This window comes from Oncorhynchus gorbuscha, unplaced genomic scaffold (genome assembly GCF_021184085.1).
Source record: "Oncorhynchus gorbuscha isolate QuinsamMale2020 ecotype Even-year unplaced genomic scaffold, OgorEven_v1.0 Un_scaffold_1010, whole genome shotgun sequence".
Lineage (NCBI taxonomy): Eukaryota > Metazoa > Chordata > Actinopteri > Salmoniformes > Salmonidae > Oncorhynchus > Oncorhynchus gorbuscha.
Window position 1 is genome coordinate 115083 of NW_025745924.1, and position 19394 is coordinate 134476.

The following is a 19394-nucleotide window of genomic DNA, read 5'->3' on the forward strand; positions in this document are numbered from 1 at the left end:
TAGGGAGGTCATACAGGCACGTGGAGGCCACACACACTACTGAGCCCCATTTTGAGTTGTTTTAAGGACATTACATCAAAGTTGGATCAGCCTGTAGTGTGGTTTTCCACTTTAATTTTGAGTGTGACTCCAAATCCAGACCTCCATGGGTTGATACATTTCATTTCCATTGATAATTTTTGTGTGATTTTGTTGTCAGCACATTCAAACTATGTAAAGAAAAAAGTATTTAATAAGAATATTTCATTCATTCAGATCCTGGATGTGTTATTTTAGTGTTCCCTTTATTGTTTTGAGCAGTGTATGTTGATTTGTAGATGAGTCAGCCTTGGCTGTGTCTTTGCTTCACTAGGCTGGACAACCATGATAATAACAACATTGTCAGACAACAACATAAGGTTAGTGGTTTTATAAGTTACACATAAAAAACTGTTACAAAGTCTACTGTGTATAGTGTTAAATGTAACCCTGCCTTACATAAAGCTTACAGAATTAATAGCAGAAGAGCATCATTAATCAGATGACATAAAATATATACTTTCTACATTGAAACCTGTCTGTATTTATTTTTAAGTCCACTGCTTAACATTGTGTGTGTATGTGTGTGTGTAGAGTGTAATTCATATTTAAAGTCATTGTAACCATTCTTTGCATAACGCTCAGCCCTGCTATAGTAGTCCACTAAACTACAGAGTATGTTGTCCATTGAAGTGGTTGTCTCTGGCTGTTTTGATATTATATTCAGAATGAATAACAACAAGGTTTGTGATAGTTTGAGTCACCTCAGGTCAAGATGGTTTACAATTCAAATGAGCAGACAATTAAAAGCACAGGTCTATAGTCATGACACAGATGAAAAGGGAAGCTATGTAGAATAAGAATATGTTGTCATAGCCTACGAATAGGACCCAGAGTTTTACCTGACCAGGTCATGATCAGGAAAAACTCCATCCCCCAGAAAAGACACCACTTTTGAACCAATGGTGCCACCTCTGAGGGGGCGGCCATTGTTTGCATCCATGTAGATTCATTATGATTCAAAACATTGGTTAAGGATGAGGTATTACCTGCCACATGTCTGTAAAGTGCCAGTTTATAACCACACCTTAGGGATGAATGTCGAACTGGAGTGAAATATACTTACGCTCACTCACATTTCTATAAACAGTCAAACAGTGTATGATTTGTACAAAGGGAACTGTGTGATAAACTACTATATCATGGAGACTTTACTCCTCATAGTGGTGAGAAGATGCACACAGCTGAACACCCTTCTTTATTTTTCCAGGTTTGTGTTTCCGATTTGAGCGATCTGTTAAATAACGACAACAGATTCAATGCGTGGCAAAGGGGCCTATAAAAGCTGAAGAACACACATCTCAGCCTGATGAAAACCTAAGGGTGGAAACGTTGTGATAATAACATCACTTAGGAACATGAGCAGCAATGTGGCGTTTTCCTTTTTATATTTCAGAGTGGCCCTATAAGACATTAGGGGAACAGATGTTGCTCTTTATTTTCTCTTGGATAAAATCCAAGAAGGTTTGACAAACCATTCCCTTGGAATTTCCGGCGCCGACAGAGATGGCCGCCTCGCTCCGCGTTCCTAGGAAACTATGCAGTTTTTTGTTTTTTTACGTGTTATTTCTTACATTAGTACACCAGGTCATCTTAGATTTCATTACATACAGTCGAGAAGAACTACTGAATATAAGATCAGCGTCAACTCACCATCAGTACGACCAAGAATATGTTTTCCGCGACGTGGATCCTGTGTTCTGCCTTACAAACAGGACAACGGAATGGATCGCATGCAGCGACCCAAGAAAACGACTCCGAAAAAGAGGGAAACGTAGTGGTCTTCTGGTCAGACTCCGAACAAGGGCACATTGCGCACCACTCCCCAGCATTCTTCTTGCAAATGTCCAGTCTCTTGACAACAAGGTTGACGAAATCCGAGCAAGGGTAGCATTCCAGAGGGACATCAGAGACTGCAACGTTCTCTGCTTCACGGAAACATGGCTCACTGGGAAGACGCTATCCGATGCGGTGCAGCCAACGGGTTTCTCCACGCATCGCGCAGACAGAAACAAACATCTTTCTGGTAAGAAGAGTGGCGGGGGCGTATGCCACATGACTAACGAGACATGGTGTGATGAAGGAAACACACAGGAACTCAAATCCTTCTGTTCACCTGATTTAGAATTCCTCACAATCAAATGTAGACCGCATTATCTTCCAAGAGAATTCTCTTCGATTATAATTACAGCCGTATATATCCCCCCCCCAAGCAGACACATCGATGGCTCTGAACGAACTTTATTTAACTCTCAGAGCCCTCAGAGCATGCGCAGACCAGCTGGCCGGTGTGTTTACGGACATATTCAATCAATCCCTATACCAGTCTGCTGTTCCCACATGCTTCAAGAGGGCCACCATTGTTCCTGTTCCCAAGAAAGCTAAGGTAACTGAGCTAAACGACTACCACCCCGTAGCACTCACTTCCGTCATCATGAAGTGCTTTGAGAGACTAGTCAAGGACCATATCACCTCCACCCTACCTGACACCCTAGACCCACTCCAATTTGCTTACCGCCCAAATAGGTCCACAGACGATGCAATCTCAACCACACTGCACACTGCCCTAATCCACCTGGACAAGAGGAATACCTATGTGAGAATGCTGTTCATCGACTACAGCTCGGCATTCAACACCATAGTACCCTCCAAGCTCGTCATCAAGCTCGAGACCCTGGGTCTCGACCCCGCCCTGTGCAACTGGGTACTGGACTTCCTGACGGGCCGCCCCCAGGTGGTGAGGGTAGGCAACAACATCTCCTCCCCCGCTGATCCTCAACACGGGGGCCCCACAAGGGTGCGTTCTGAGCCCTCTCCTGTACTCCCTGTTCACCCACGACTGCGTGGCCACGCACGCCTCCAACTCAATCATCAAGTTTGCGGACGACACAACAGTGGTAGGCTTGATTACCAACAACGACGAGACGGCCTACAGGGAGGAAGTGAGGGCCCTCGGAGTGTGTTGTCAGGAAAATAACCTCACACTCAATGTCAACAAAACTAAGGAGATGATTGTGGACTTCAGGAAACAGCAGAGGGAACACCCCCCCATCCACATCGATGGAACAGTAGTGGAGAGGGTAGCAAGTTTTAAGTTCCTCGGCATACACATCACAGACAAACTGAATTGGTCCACTCACACTGACAGCGTCGTGAAGAAGGCGCAGCAGCGCCTCTTCAACCTCAGGAGGCTGAAGAAATTCGGCTTGTCACCAAAAGCACTCACAAACTTCTACAGATGCACAATCAAGAGCATCCTGTCGGGCTGTATCACCGCCTGGTACGGCAACTGCTCCGCCCTCAACCGTAAGGCTCTCCAGAGGGTAGTGAGGTCTGCACAACGCACTACCGGGGGCAAACTACCTGCCCTCCAGGACACCTACACCACCCGATGTTACAGGAAGGCCATAAAGATCATCAAGGACATCAACCACCCGAACCACTGCCTGTTCACCGCGCTATCATCCAGAAGGCGAGGTCAGTACAGGTGCATCAAAGCTGGGACCGAGAGACTGAAAAACAGCTTCTATCTCAAGGCCATCAGACTGTTAAACAGCCACCACTAACATTACATTTACATTACATTTAAGTCATTTAGCAGACGCTCTTATCCAGAGCGACTTACAAATTGGTGCATTCACCTTATGACATCCAGTGGAGCAGTCACTTTACAATAGTGCATCTAAAACTTAAGGGGGGGGGGAGAGGGATTACTTATCCTATCCTAGGTATTCCTTAAAGAGGTGAGGTTTCAGGTGTCTCCGGAAGGTGATGATTGACTCCGCTGTCCTGGCGTTGTGAGGGAGTTTGTTCCACCATTGGGGGGCCAGGACAGCGAACAGTTTTGACTGGGCTGAGCGGGAGCTGTACTTCCTCAGTGGTAGGGAGGCGAGCAGGCCAGAGGTGGATGAACGCAGTGCCCTTGTTTGGGTGTAGGGCCTGATCAGAGCCTGGAGGTACTGAGGTGCCGTTCCCCTCACAGCTCCGTAGGCAAGCACCATGGTCTTGTAGCGGATGCGAGCTTCAACTGGAAGCCAGTGGAGAGAGCGGAGGAGCGGGGTGACGTGAGAGAACTTGGGAAGGTTGAACACTAGACGGGCTGCGGCGTTCTGGATGAGTTGTAGGGGTTTAATGGCACAGGCAGGGAGCCCAGCCAACAGCGAGTTGCAGTAATCCAGACGGGAGATGACAAGTGCCTGGATTAGGACCTGCGCCGCTTCCTGTGTGAGGCAGGGTCGTACTCTGCGGATGTTGTAGAGCATGAACCTACAGGAACGGGCCACCGCCTTGATGTTGGTTGAGAACGACAGGGTGTTGTCCAGGATCACGCCAAGGTTCTTGGCGCTCTGGGAGGAGGACACAATGGAGTTGTCAACCGTGATGGCGAGATCATGGAACGGGCAGTCCTTCCCGGGAGGAAGAGCAGCTCCGTCTTGCCGAAGTTCAGCTTGAGGTGGTGATCCGTCATCCACACTGATATGTCTGCCAGACATGCAGAGATGCGATTCACCACCTGGTCATCAGAAGGGGGAAAGGAGAAGATTAATTGTGTGTCGTCTGCATAGCAATGATAAGAGAGACCATGTGAGGTTATGACAGAGCCAAGTGACTTGGTGTATAGCGAGAATAGGAGAGGGCCAAGAACAGAGCCCTGGGGGACACCAGTGGTGAGAGCGCGTGGTGAGGAGACAGATTCTCGCCACGCCACCTGGTAGGAGCGACCTGTCAGGTAGGACGCAATCCAAGCGTGGGCCACGCCGGAGATGCCCAACTCGGAGAGGGTGGAGAGGAGGATCTGATGGTTCACAGTATCGAAGGCAGCCGATAGATCTAGAAGGATGAGAGCAGAGGAGAGAGAGTTAGCTTTAGCAGTGCGGAGCGCCTCCGTGATACAGAGGAGAACAGTCTCAGTTGAATGACTAGTCTTGAAACCTGACTGATTTGGATCAAGAAGGTCATTCAGAGAGAGATAGCGGGAGAGCTGGCCAAGGACGGCACGTTCAAGAGTTTTGGAGAGAAAAGAAAGAAGGGATACTGGTCTGTAATTGTTGACATCGGAGGGATCAAGTGTAGGTTTTTTCAGAAGGGGTGCAACTCTCGCTCTCTTGAAGACGGAAGGGACGTAGCCAGCGGTCAGGGATAAATTGATGAGCGAGGTGAGGTAAGGGAGAAGGTCTCCGGAAATGGTCTGGAGAAGAGAGGAGGGGATAGGGTCAAGCGGGCAGGTTGTTGGGCGGCCGGCCGTCACAAGACGCGAGATTTCATCTGGAGAGAGAGGGAGAAAGAGGTCAGAGCACAGGGTAAGGCAGTGTGAGCAGAACCAGCGGTGTCGTTTGACTTAGCAAACGAGGATCGGATGTCGACCTTCTTTTCAAAATGGTTGACGAAGTCATCTGCAGAGAGGGAGTAGGGGGGGGGGGAGGAGGATTCAGGAGGGAGGAGAAGGTGGCAAAGAGCTTCCTAGGGTTAGAGGCAGATGCTTGGAATTTAGAGTGGTAGAAAGTGGCTTTAGCAGCAGAGACAGTGGAGGAAAATGTAGAGAGGAGGGAGTGAAAGGATGCCAGGTCCGCAGGGAGGCGAGTTTTCCTCCATTTCCGCTCGGCTGCCCGGAGCCCTGTTCTGTGAGCTCGCAATGAGTCGTCAAGCCACGGAGCGGGAGGGGAGGACCGAGCCGGCCTGGAAGATAGGGGACATAGAGAGTCAAAGGATGCAGAAAGGGAGGAGAGGAGGGTTGAGGAGGCAGAATCAGGAGATAGGTTGGAGAAGGTTTGAGCAGAGGGAAGAGATGATAGGATGGAAGAGGAGAGAGTAGCGGGGGAGAGAGAGCGAAGGTTGGGACGGCGCGATACCATCCAAGTAGGGGCAGTGTGGGAAGTGTTGGATGAGAGCGAGAAGGAAAAGGATACAAGGTAGTGGTCGGAGACTTGGAGGGGAGTTGCAATGAGGTTAGTGGAAGAACAGCATCTAGTAAAGATGAGGTCGAGCGTATTGCCTGCCTTGTGAGTAGGGGGGGAAGGTGAGAGGGTGAGGTCAAAAGAGGAGAGGAGTGGAAAGAAGGAGGCAGAGAGGAATGAATCAAAGGTAGACGTGGGGAGGTTAAAGTCGCCCAGAACTGTGAGAGGTGAGCCGTCCTCAGGAAAGGAGCTTATCAAGGCATCAAGTTCATTGATGAACTCTCCGAGGGATCCTGGAGGGCGATAAATGATAAGGATGTTAAGCTTGAAAGGGCTGGTAACTGTGACAGCATGAAATTCAAAGGAGGCGATAGACAGATGGGTAAGGGGAGAAAGAGAGAATGACCACTTGGGAGAGATAAGGATCCCGATGCCACCACCCCGCTGACCAGAAGCTCTCGGGGTGTGCGAGAACACGTGGGCGGACGAAGAGAGAGCAGTAGGAGTAGCAGTGTTATCTGTGGTGATCCATGTTTCTGTCAGTGCCAAGAAGTCGAGGGACTGGAGGGAGGCATAGGCTGAGATGAACTCTGCCTTGTTGGCCGCAGATCGGCAGTTCCAGAGGCTACCGGAGACCTGGAACTCCACATGGGTCGTGCGCGCTGGGACCACCAGATTAGGGTGGCAGCGGCCACGCGGTGTGGAGCGTTTGTATGGTCTGTGCAGAGAGGAGAGAACAGGGATAGACAGACACATAGTTGACAGGCTACAGAAGAGGCTACGCTAATGCAAGGAGATTGGAATGACAAGTGGACTACACGTCTCGAATGTTCAGAAAGTTAAGCTTACGTAGCAAGAATCTTATTGACTAAAATGATTAAAATGATACAGTACTGCTGAAGTAGGCTAGCTGGCAGTGGCTACCTTGTTGACTTTGTAGGCTAGCTGGCAGTGGCTGCGTTGTTGACACTACACTAATCAAGTCGTTCCGTTGAGTGTAATAGTTTCTACAGTGCTGCTATTCGGGGGCTAGCTGGCTAGCTAGCAGTGTTGATTACGTTACGTTACGTTAAAAGAACGACAATAGCTGGCTAGCTAACCTAGAAAATCGCTCTAGACTACACAATTATCTTTGATACACAGATGGCTATGTAGCTAGCTATGTAGCTAGCTACGATCAAACAAATCAAACCATTGTGCTGTAAAGAAATGAAATGAAAAATATGATACTACTGCTGCTAGTGGCTGCTGCCAACACACTGTCATTGACACTGACCCAACTCCAGCCACTTTAATAATGGGAATTGATGGGAAATGATGTAAATATATCACTAGCCACTTTAAACAATGCTACCTTATATAATGTACTTACCCTACATTATTCATCTCATATGCATACGTATATACTGTACTCTACATCATCGACTGCATCCTTATGTAATACATGTATCACTAGCCACTTTAACTATGCCACTTTGTTTACTTTGTCTACATACTCATCTCATATGTATATACTGTACTCGATACCATCTACTGTATGCTGCTCTGTACCATCACTCATTCATATATCCTTATGTACATATTCTTTATCCCCTTACACTGTGTATAAGACAGTAGTTTTGGAATTGTTAGTTAGATTACTTGTTGGTTATCACTGCATTGTCGGAACTAGAAGCACAAGCATTTCGCTACACTCGCATTAACATCTGCTAAACATGTGTATGTGACAAATAAAATTTGATTTGATTTGAGGTCAATATTGAGTAAAATGGGGAAGGTTTATGGTGCAACACCAGGCCCAAGAGTACTAATAGAAGCCAAGGCACAGGGAAGTTTCTCCCTCTCAGTGAGCCCTGGCCATCACAAAGGATCACATGACCTGGAAATTATAACCCACACAGCCAACAATACGAAAACCTCAGTCCCCAACCCCCCCTCCTCCTCATCTGCATCTTTTCTGGGGAACACAAGGCTTCCTGGGATGAAGAAACCCAAGGCGGGCTGGAGGAGTGTGTCTCACTGTTTCTGTGTCACAGCCTGGACAGAGCGGAGAAGCCTAAAACAACACTACACGCTGAGTTTGCTCCAATGGGACAACAGAAAGACAAACGGTCCGAGTCACATCCAACTCTCCCTCACTAAGACTCACGGCCAGGCAGCAAGAGGTTCAACAAACACACACATGGACACAAACCAAAACACACACAGAAATAGGTCAAACCAGACTGGGCAGTGCTGCAAGTGAAGCCCTGCAGTCTTGAAGTTGTCTGTAACCACTGATCAAAGCTCAGTTCAGTCATTTTGACCCCAAATGGCTGTGGTAAAAGGCTGAGCTGATCCTAGGTCTGCTGTAGGGGCAAGGCAACCTTTAGTTCTATGGTGATCGTTCTCCCCACTGAGGTAGGGTCATGACACTGTGTATGGGCCTGGACAGATGCTAAGTTCCTCTTCTATTCCTGATGCCTATTTCTTTACCTTTACTAGAGGGAGGAGCTTAATATGTTACCTTTACTAGAGGGAGGAGCTTAATATGTTACCTTTACTAGAGGGAGGAGCTTAATATGTTACCTTTCCTAGAGGGAGGAGCTTAATATGTTACCTTTCCTAGAGGGAGGAGCTTAATATGTTACCTTTACTAGAGGGAGGAGCTTAATATGTTACATTTACTAGAGGGAGGAGCTTAATATGTTACCTTTGCTAGAGGGAGGAGCTTAATATGTTACCTTTACTAGAGGAGCTTAATATGTTACCTTTACTAGAGGAGCTTAATATGTTACCTTTACTAGAGGAGCTTAATATGATACCTTTCCTAGAGGGAGGAGCTTAATATGTTACCTTTACTAGAGGAGCTTAATATGTTACCTTTACTAGAGGAGCTTAATATGTTACCTTTACTAGAGGGAGGAGCTTAATATGTTACCTTTACTAGAGGAGCTTAATATGTTACCTTTACTAGAGGGAGGAGCTTAATATGTTACCTTTACTAGAGGGAGGAGCTTAATATGTTACCTTTCCTAGAGGGAGGAGCTTAATATGTTACCTTTCCTAGAGGGAGGAGCTTAATATGTTACTTTTACTAGAGGGAGGAGCTTAATATGTTACATTTACTAGAGGGAGGAGCTTAATATGTTACATTTACTAGAGGGAGGAGCTTAATATGTTACCTTTCCTAGAGGGAGGAGCTTAATATGTTACCTTTACTAGAGGAGCTTAATATGTTACCTTTACTAGAGGAGCTTAATATGTTACCTTTACTAGAGGAGCTTAATATGTTACCTTTACTAGAGGGAGGAGCTTAATATGTTACCTTTACTAGAGGGAGGAGCTTAATATGTTACCTTTACTAGAGGGAGGAGCTTAATATGTTACATTTACTAGAGGGAGGAGCTTAATATGTTACCTTTACTAGAGGAGCTTAATATGTTACCTTTACTAGAGGAGCTTAATATGTTACCTTTACTAGAGGAGCTTAATATGTTACCTTTACTAGAGGGAGGAGCTTAATATGTTACCTTTACTAGAGGAGCTTAATATGTTACCTTTACTAGAGGGAGGAGCTTAATATGTTACCTTTACTAGAGGGAGGAGCTTAATATGTTACCTTTACTAGAGGGAGGAGCTTAATATGTTACCTTTACTAGAGGAGCTTAATATGTTACCTTTACTAGAGGGAGGAGCTTAATATGTTACCTTTACTAGAGGGAGGAGCTTAATATGTTACCTTTACTAGAGGGAGGAGCTTAATATGTTACCTTTACTAGAGGAGCTTAATATGTTACCTTTACTAGAGGGAGGAGCTTAATATGTTACCTTTACTAGAGGGAGGAGCTTAATATGTTACCTTTACTAGAGGAACTTAATATGTTACCTTTACTGGAGGAGCTTAATATGTTACCTTTACTAGAGGAGCTTAATATGTTACCTTTACTAGAGGGAGGAGCTTAATATGTTACCTTTACTAGAGGGAGGAGCTTAATATGTTACCTTTACTAGAGGAGCTTAATATGTTACCTTTACTAGAGGGAGGAGCTTAATATGTTACCTTTACTAGAGGGAGGAGCTTAATATGTTACCTTTACTAGAGGGAGGAGCTTAATATGTTACCTTTACTAGAGGGAGGAGCTTAATATGTTACCTTTACTAGAGGGAGGAGCTTAATATGTTACCTTTACTAGAGCGAGGAGCTTAATATGTTACCTTTACTAGAGGGAGGAGCTTAATATGTTACCTTTACTAGAGGAACTTAATATGTTACCTTTACTAGAGGAGCTTAATATGTTACCTTTACTAGAGGGAGGAGCTTAATATGTTACCTTTACTAGAGGAGCTTAATATGTTACCTTTACTAGAGCGAGGAGCTTAATATGTTACCTTTACTAGAGGGAGGGGCTTAATATGTTACCTTTACTAGAGGGAGGAGCTTAATATGTTAGCTTTACTAGAGTGAGGAGCTTAATATGTTACCTTTACTAGAGCGAGGAGCTTAATATGTTACCTTTACTAGAGGAGCTTAATATGTTACCTTTACTAGAGCGAGGAGCTTAATATGTTACCTTTACTAGAGGGAGGAGCTTAATATGTTACCTTTACTAGAGGAACTTAATATGTTACCTTTACTAGAGGAGCTTAATATGTTACCTTTACTAGAGGGAGGAGCTTAATATGTTACCTTTACTAGAGGGAGGAGCTTAATATGTTACCTTTACTAGAGGGAGGAGCTTAATATGTTACCTTTACTAGAGGAACTTAATATGTTACCTTTACTAGAGGGAGGAGCTTAATATGTTACCTTTACTAGAGGGAGGAGCTTAATATGTTACCTTTACTAGAGGGAGGAGCTTAATATGTTACCTTTACTAGAGGAGCTTAATATGTTACCTTTACTAGAGGAGCTTAATATGTTACCTTTACTAGAGGGAGGAGCTTAATATGTTACCTTTACTAGAGGAACTTAATATGTTACCTTTACTAGAGGGAGGAGCTTAATATGTTACCTTTACTAGAGGGAGGAGCTTAATATGTTACCTTTACTAGAGGGAGGAGCTTAATATGTTACCTTTACTAGAGGGAGGAGCTTAATATGTTACCTTTACTAGAGGAGCTTAATATGTTACCTTTACTAGAGGGAGGAGCTTAATATGTTACCTTTACTAGAGGGAGGAGCTTAATATGTTACCTTTACTAGAGGGAGGAGCTTAATATGTTACCTTTACTAGAGGGAGGGGCTTAATATGTTACCTTTACTAGAGGGAGGAGCTTAATATGTTAGCTTTACTAGAGTGAGGAGCTTAATATGTTACCTTTACTAGAGCGAGGAGCTTAATATGTTACCTTTACTAGAGGAGCTTAATATGTTACCTTTACTAGAGCGAGGAGCTTAATATGTTACCTTTACTAGAGGGAGGAGCTTAATATGTTACCTTTACTAGAGGAACTTAATATGTTACCTTTACTAGAGGAGCTTAATATGTTACCTTTACTAGAGGGAGGAGCTTAATATGTTACCTTTACTAGAGGGAGGAGCTTAATATGTTACCTTTACTAGAGGGAGGAGCTTAATATGTTACCTTTACTAGAGGAACTTAATATGTTACCTTTACTAGAGGGAGGAGCTTAATATGTTACCTTTACTAGAGGGAGGAGCTTAATATGTTACCTTTACTAGAGGGAGGAGCTTAATATGTTACCTTTACTAGAGGGAGGAGCTTAATATGTTACCTTTACTAGAGGAGCTTAATATGTTACCTTTACTAGAGGGAGGAGCTTAATATGTTACCTTTACTAGAGGAACTTAATATGTTACCTTTACTAGAGGGAGGAGCTTAATATGTTACCTTTACTAGAGGGAGGAGCTTAATATGTTACCTTTACTAGAGGGAGGAGCTTAATATGTTACCTTTACTAGAGGGAGGAGCTTAATATGTTACCTTTACTAGAGGAGCTTAATATGTTACCTTTACTAGAGGGAGGAGCTTAATATGTTACCTTTACTAGAGGGAGGAGCTTAATATGTTACCTTTACTAGAGGGAGGAGCTTAATATGTTACCTTTACTAGAGGAGCTTAATATGTTACCTTTACTAGAGGGAGGAGCTTAATATGTTACCTTTACTAGAGGAACTTAATATGTTACCTTTACTAGAGGGAGGAGCTTAATATGTTACCTTTACTAGAGGGAGGAGCTTAATATGTTACCTTTACTAGAGGGAGGAGCTTAATATGTTACCTTTACTAGAGGGAGGAGCTTAATATGTTACCTTTACTAGAGGAGCTTAATATGTTACCTTTACTAGAGGGAGGAGCTTAATATGTTACCTTTACTAGAGGGAGGAGCTTAATATGTTACCTTTACTAGAGGAACTTAAGATGCATATCCAAAGCAGTTGAAACATTGCAGACTGATGGATGGAACTTTATTCTCACAGTATTATACACTCCAAATTATTTGTATTTATTTACATATTTGAGTAGTAATGTCATGATTACTCAAGTAACAACTCATTCAGGATGATACAGTGAGAAAAGGTGTAACTACAGAAATAGCATGAAAGCCCTTCATACTGCAAGTGCCAGTAAAACCCAGTTCTGTTTTATCTCCCCTCTTCTCCTCTTCTTCACTCTTGTCCTGTCCTCTTAATTCTGTTCTGTCCTTTCTCACCTCATCCTCTCCTCCTCTCTCCATCCGATGAGCAGTCTTGATAAATTGCTGAGTCACTAAACCTGCTGCTTCTGAAGCAGAATACAGCATCTTCTCTATGTGTGTGTGTGTGTGTGTGTGTGTGTGTGTGTGTGTGTGTGTGTGTGTGTGTGTGTGTGTGTGTGTGTGTGTGTGTGTGTGTGTGTGTGTGTGTGTGTGTGTGTGTGTGTGTGTGTGTGTGTGTGTGTGTGTGTGTGTGTGTGTGTGTGTGTGTCCAATGTACCTTGCCCGATTAGGAATGTTTGTCTCTATAATATGAGGCCTAATTCACTTCTCATAAATGTAAATGTTTAACTACTCATTCATAAACAGTTTCAAGGGCTTTTCCTAGACTACAATAGGTAATTGCGGCCCACTTATGGACGCTGTATAATAGCCTGACTGTATTTGTCTATACTCTTGTCTGATTACTGATGCTTTAGTTTAGAGCAGTGGTCACCAACGGATTCAAAATCACTTTGAGTCAAAATGCAATCCGAGATCTACCGCTCAGATTTTTTTGTTAATGTTAAGCAATTAAAAACAGTTCTGTAACAATGAGGTTTGTGAGGTGGCCTATAGACCCAATACATCATCACTGCATGTTGACTATGCTTGACTATGCAAACTTGTCCTACGCAAGAGGGATCATCAGTTATAAGCAAACAATGTGAAAGAAATGACAGGAAGAAGTAGCCTTCACTATTCAGTGGGGTTTTATGTGGCTGTTTGACAGACCCACTTGTATTATGATTCAGTGTAGGATAATGACTCTGGATAATGTATGCATCCCTCAGTTATCTTCAGTGTTGTAGTAGCCTACTCAAGTCCGGCCTAGGAGTGTCTTGGTCTTGTCTTGGTGTCAGATACATTTTTACTCGTCATTTCTTGCCGAGACCAACCAATACCAGGGGAGTGAAAAACTCATAAATATCAGATCCCAGCGCAAATAGCCCCACTCCTTTCATGACACATTAATATCTTATCATTACTTTTGTTAAATCATTAGTATACATTTTAAATAGCTTTTACAGACTGGATGTTTTACAAGAAAAAGTAATTTTATTCATGGTTGTTTCTATTGTTTTTAACAACATGTAGTTTTTAACAAATGTAAATATAATATTCAAATGCTGTTTTTATGTGTATAAATGTTGTACAAATATAAATGCGCTGTTTTTAAAGTAAATATAATAATACAATTATTTTTACAAATAATAATTATAATAATTTATTATCAACTATTTTCTGGTCTTCCTATTGCACTTTACTTTCATTGAGAAATATCCTAAAACTTTGTAGTGCTCCTCATCATTTCCTTGATATGCTGGTAGGGAAAAGTGGGGATCATTGTTTGAAAGTTGCTCGCTCACTATTAGTAAGGTGTGACTGGGGGAAGTTGGAACATATTTGATATTTTTATCTGTTATAGACCTGTTTGAGTTAGTGGACATTTGTAGAGTGGCTCTCTATTTGCCCTCTGCGTGCATTTGTCACCATTCTGAATGTCTAAAGAATTCATATGTTCTCCTGAAATACTGTATGAACACAGTGGGCATTCTGAACTCTTATTATGGTGACAACGTGGGGTGTGCATAATCAGATTTACTCTTGATTACCCTTGTTTTTCTCAGACCCTTTTCAAATTATGTTAAAACATTTTAGGTCCATGATCACACGGGTAATAGAACATTTTAGGTCCATGATCACACGGGTAATAGAACATTTTAGGTCCATGATCACACAGGTAATAGAACATTTTAGGTCCATGATCACACGGGTAATAGAACATTTTAGGTCCATGATCACACGGGTAATAGAACATTTTAGGTCCATGATCACACGGGTAATAGAACATTTTAGGTCCATGATCACACGGGTAATAGAACATTTTAGGTCCATGATCACACGGGTAATAGAACATTTTAGGTCCATGATCACACGGGTAATAGAACATTTTAGGTCCATGATCACACGGGTAATAGAACATTTTAGGTCCATGATCACAAGGGTAATAGAACATTTTAGGTCCATGATCACAAGGGTAATAGAACATTTTTTGTATTACTTGCGGGGCACTGCTGAGTGAGCATAATATACAGCCTTTATTTACTGGGACTGATGGTCTGCATCTGATGGTCACTGAGAGGAGGGAGGGAGCAGCCGTGAAGCTGCCTCTCACCTGACTTACCGTCCCTCCTCTCTCCCTCCCTTCACTGAAAAAAAGAGGACAGTCTTCCAGCTGATGGTCACTGAGAGGAGGGAGGGAGCAGCAGGGAAGCTGCCTCTCACCTGACTTACCGTCCCTCCTCTCTCCCTCCCTTCACTGAAAAAAGAGGACAGTCTTCCAGCTGATGGTCACTGAGAGGAGGGAGGGAAACTCACCTGACTTACCGTCCCTCCTCTCTCCCTCCCTTCACTGAAAAAGAGGACAGTCTTCCAGCTGATGGGGAAACATGCACTATTTCTGCACCAATTCATGTTGTTACTCCTATGACCAGAGAAAGTGAAATATCCCTTCATATTAAAAAAGACACAAGCCTCTAATAATAACGGAATAATAATATGTCAATCATTATTATTATGTTGGTAACCCATTGTATAAAAGTGATTCAAAGCCTTCGAAGACAGTGTTTTGAGGATATATTGGCACGGTAACAACACCCGTTCCAAAATATTCTCCAAACACCGGCTTCTCGAGCATTATCACTTAATTGAGAGGCTTTGAAGCAACACTGACACTCCCCAGTAGGAGCAGTCCTCCATAGGAATGAATGGAATTCTACAGTATTTACATTAAATGTTTTGAGAACAAAATTACATGGAATTAAGTAGGGGTCAGTAACATGTGTAGTCTCTTTTACAAGTGACAAGTACCAAGAAGACTGCTAGGTGGTTTAAATACACCACCCCCTGCCAGTCATCCAGGGTTAATACACATCACTGGTCTAGACAGGAGCTAATGGTGTGTGAGAGCAGAACACAGGTGGGATGTTTCTGATGACAGGAAGACAGTTCTCCCAGTGGCTCTGTTTATCTTCGGAGAAAAAACAATATACTAAAGATATTTTCATGCAAAGTGTAAGAGGCTGACAGCTGTTTTTGAAGGCTACTGTAGCCAAGCAGGCAAACAGTCTAACAAAAAAAGGATGGATGGTTGACTAACTGGGGGCTACGTCCTCTCATGGCAACATCAAACGCGCACCTATATACTTAGAGGAGAAAAACATATCTGTCGCAGGCATTCTGTGTGTTAGTGCGTGATGAAATTGAGGCTACTGTGAATCAATCCACCATGGATGGGTCGGCTACTGTTAGCATGATGCTAAACTAATCACACAGTTACTCATCTAACTGGGAAGCAGATATTACGAACGTGGCTCTCCTTCCACAATATAAGATTATTAGCCTCGTGGGTATCCCTTGTTGACAACGTTGCACCACGTGCATGTTCTACACTACACATAGACATCGGTAGGGATGCTTTGGTGATGAAAAACACTGGCTTGGGTGGCCTTGCAGCTAGAAGCTGCGTTTAAAATCCGCTGTCAATTGTCCTCCATCTCACTCCCTCTCTCCGCCGTTCGCTGCCCGGACTCACCTCCTCTGCGTGTTTCCTCAGCGCTTTCTCCCGTTCATACTGCGTGATGAGCTGTTCGTTGTCCTCCTTTAACAGTTCTAGCTCCACTTCATGCTCCTGGTTTTCCGCAAACACCGAATCCAGGTTCTCCAGCACAGCCACGACGAGCGGCATCAGTTCTTTCACCACATCTTCGTCGTATTTTCCTATCAGTTTCTCAAACTCGCGGTAGATGGAGTTGGCCAGGCCCGATACCCGCTCCGACATCATAGCCGATGTCCCCGGGTCGTCCTGGTACACTACTCCGTCCTCCAACTCCATTTTCTTCCCTTGCTTGAACAAATAGGTCCTGTAAATAGGATTTACACTTACCCCGCCACTATGAATTCCGTTATTTTCTTTAAGAAATTGGAATGTGTATTCCCTTTAAAAGCTTCAATTGAAATGGCAATATCCTGTAATTGTCCCTCACTGGAAGCGTTCGATAGACGTGGATAATTTTTTCCCTCCGGTTCCGTCCTCTCACAACAGAGGTGCGTTCAGTTCACTTGAACGTTTGCTACGTTGCAGAACTGTTTGTACTGAACGACACGTTAAAAAACGTTTTCGTACGTTCTTGGACAGACTGAGGCACGTTTGCTCCCGTTTGGTAGGTGTGGTGAGGTGTGACATGAAGCAACGAGTGACGTATTTAAAGGGCAGTGGCCATGCTGACAGCGTTCCCGCAACCGTTATTATTATACATCAGTTTTCCCCAACCCACAACCTCCAAGTTATTCAACTGGTCGTTCAGTACCATTTCCGTTCAATTGAACGTTCCAGAACGTAAAAACTTACTGAATGCAGCCCAGCTGAGTATCACGTGGTGACGTCATATTTTAACGTGGACAATGTAGTTTTACCGAATATTTGTGGCCTACAATGTTACGCCTAGGGCTAGTCATATGATATAGTCAAACACATTATAATAATAACATAGTAATACGAAAGTATACTGTTAATAAATGCATCTTTATTTAAATTCCATTGTCCTCAAAATACTTTAAGATCCTGCTCTAATAACGATTACATTTGAGTTATTTAGCAGATGCTCTTATCCAGAGCGGTTTACAGTTAGTGCATTGATCTTAAGATAGCTATCAGTCATGGTAAGTAAAGTTTTCCTCAATATAGTAGCTAAATAATAAATAAATAAAATATACAAATAATATATGCAATAAATAATATATTTCTTCAATAAATTGTACATTGTATTTGTAACCCACTATCTCACAAACCCAAAGACCTAAACAACAGACAAAAACAAACCAACAGAAAAAACAAGTGGCAAAATTGTCCTACTCAAGAGGGATCATCAGTTATAAGCAAACAATGTGAAAGGAATGACAGGAAGAAGTAGCCTTCACTATTCAGTGGGGTTTTATGTGGCTGTATGACAGACCCACTTGTATTATGATTCAGTGTAGGATAATGACTCTGGATAATGTATGCATTCCTCAGTTATCTTCAGTGTTGTAGTAGCCTACTCAAGTCCGGCCTAGGAGTGTCTTGGTCTTGTCTTGGTGTCAGATACATTTTTACCAGGGGAGTGAAAAACTCATAATTATCAGATCCCATAAAACCGCTTTGCCAGCGCAAATAGCCCCACTCCTTTCATGACACATTAATATCTTATGGATTATTTTCTGGTCTTCCTACTTTACTCTTAACATTACTGTCCTTTACTTTCATTGAAAAATATCCTAAAACCTTGTAGTGCTCCTCATCATCAGAGCAAACTGATTTAATCCAGCAGTCCTTTTTCTCTCCAGGCAATGCGATGACGCTCCTACTCAAAGACATAGTACACCTACAATACTATTAGTTTGTCTAGCCATCAAAATAATAGCAATGTACAGTCATTTTCAGACCTGGGTTGAAATATATGTGTATTTTATCATTTTCTATTTAAATAAATATTTTCTGTGTATTTGAGTATTTTCAAATAATGTGGCCCAAGTCAACTACTTCTATTGGAAGTATTTGAACATTTTTTCAAATGACAGTGTGATTGCTGTAATAAGGACTTATTATAGTGTAATTCATTACAAGTATTGTAATGAATTTTGATAATTCATAGTTCCACTGTAATAACAACATGTGGTAATTACAGAGGTGTAACAACTGATGCTTGTTCCCATGTTTGTTTCAAATATAAAAGTTTTCGATAGCATCCCAATGCACCATTTTCGTCAGTGCTATCCAGGATTCCTTGGGACATCCTTACCTAAACCTAACCTTTACCCATACACTTACCCGTACCTTATAATTTGAAAACATTTTCAAATACTTATTTCCAAATAGATTATTTCAAATACCAACCGGACCTGGTTCCAATGCATGGGAGTATCGAAGTATATTTATATTTTTTCAAATACATGCCAATACTTTCCAAGTGTATTTCCACATATATTGCAATATTCAACTACTTTCAAATAAAATATATCAAAATACTGACTTCCAAATGACTTTTGACATATCCTAAATACTATTTGAACACAGGTCTGACACTAAAATTTGCAATCTCACCCATATCAGCGGCTCCTACTCCAATGTTCCTCATCTTCTGGATGACACCAATCAAGACAGCCATTTTATCAGCTGGTATGACACTGACCAGACAATGAACTCTGTCCTCCGAACTGTGGGTATTTATGTAGCCAGTATCCTCTTCTGATAATGGTGATATGGGATTAAACTAGCCAAGAGTGAAAATTAAAAAATGTGTTTTAATCAATACTGACTAACTGACTGTATCAGAGATTCCTTGTTGGTGATAGTTTTTCGCATTGTTTACTTTACCTTGTGGCCATCTTTTATATGGCTCTTTAGGGCCTTGATGATGTCATCCTTACGCACACCTTTGACACTTTTCTCCAGACCCATGACATCATTGAACACCAATGGGAAATAGATTCCATGTTTTTCTTTTTTAGATTTTGTGGGTTTCGTACTGTAAAATAGGATGTGCATTTCTAATGAATTTTACAATTTGATGAGTATGCACTGATAATTAAAATAAAATGGTTGACATCCATTTGCTTTAATATGTTATGGTTTCACTCAATAGGTTTCATATAACACTTGCTTATAACTTACTTAACTAACTTGCTTTTCTGGTAATGCTT

General features: G+C 42.6%; 1 pseudogene; it reads right to left on the reverse strand.

Annotated features, from left to right (window-relative positions):
* LOC124020976 overlaps positions 1-16785 on the reverse strand; it is a 58614-nt pseudogene extending 41829 nt beyond the window's left edge.
* Positions 16786-19394: the final 2609 nt, after the last annotated feature.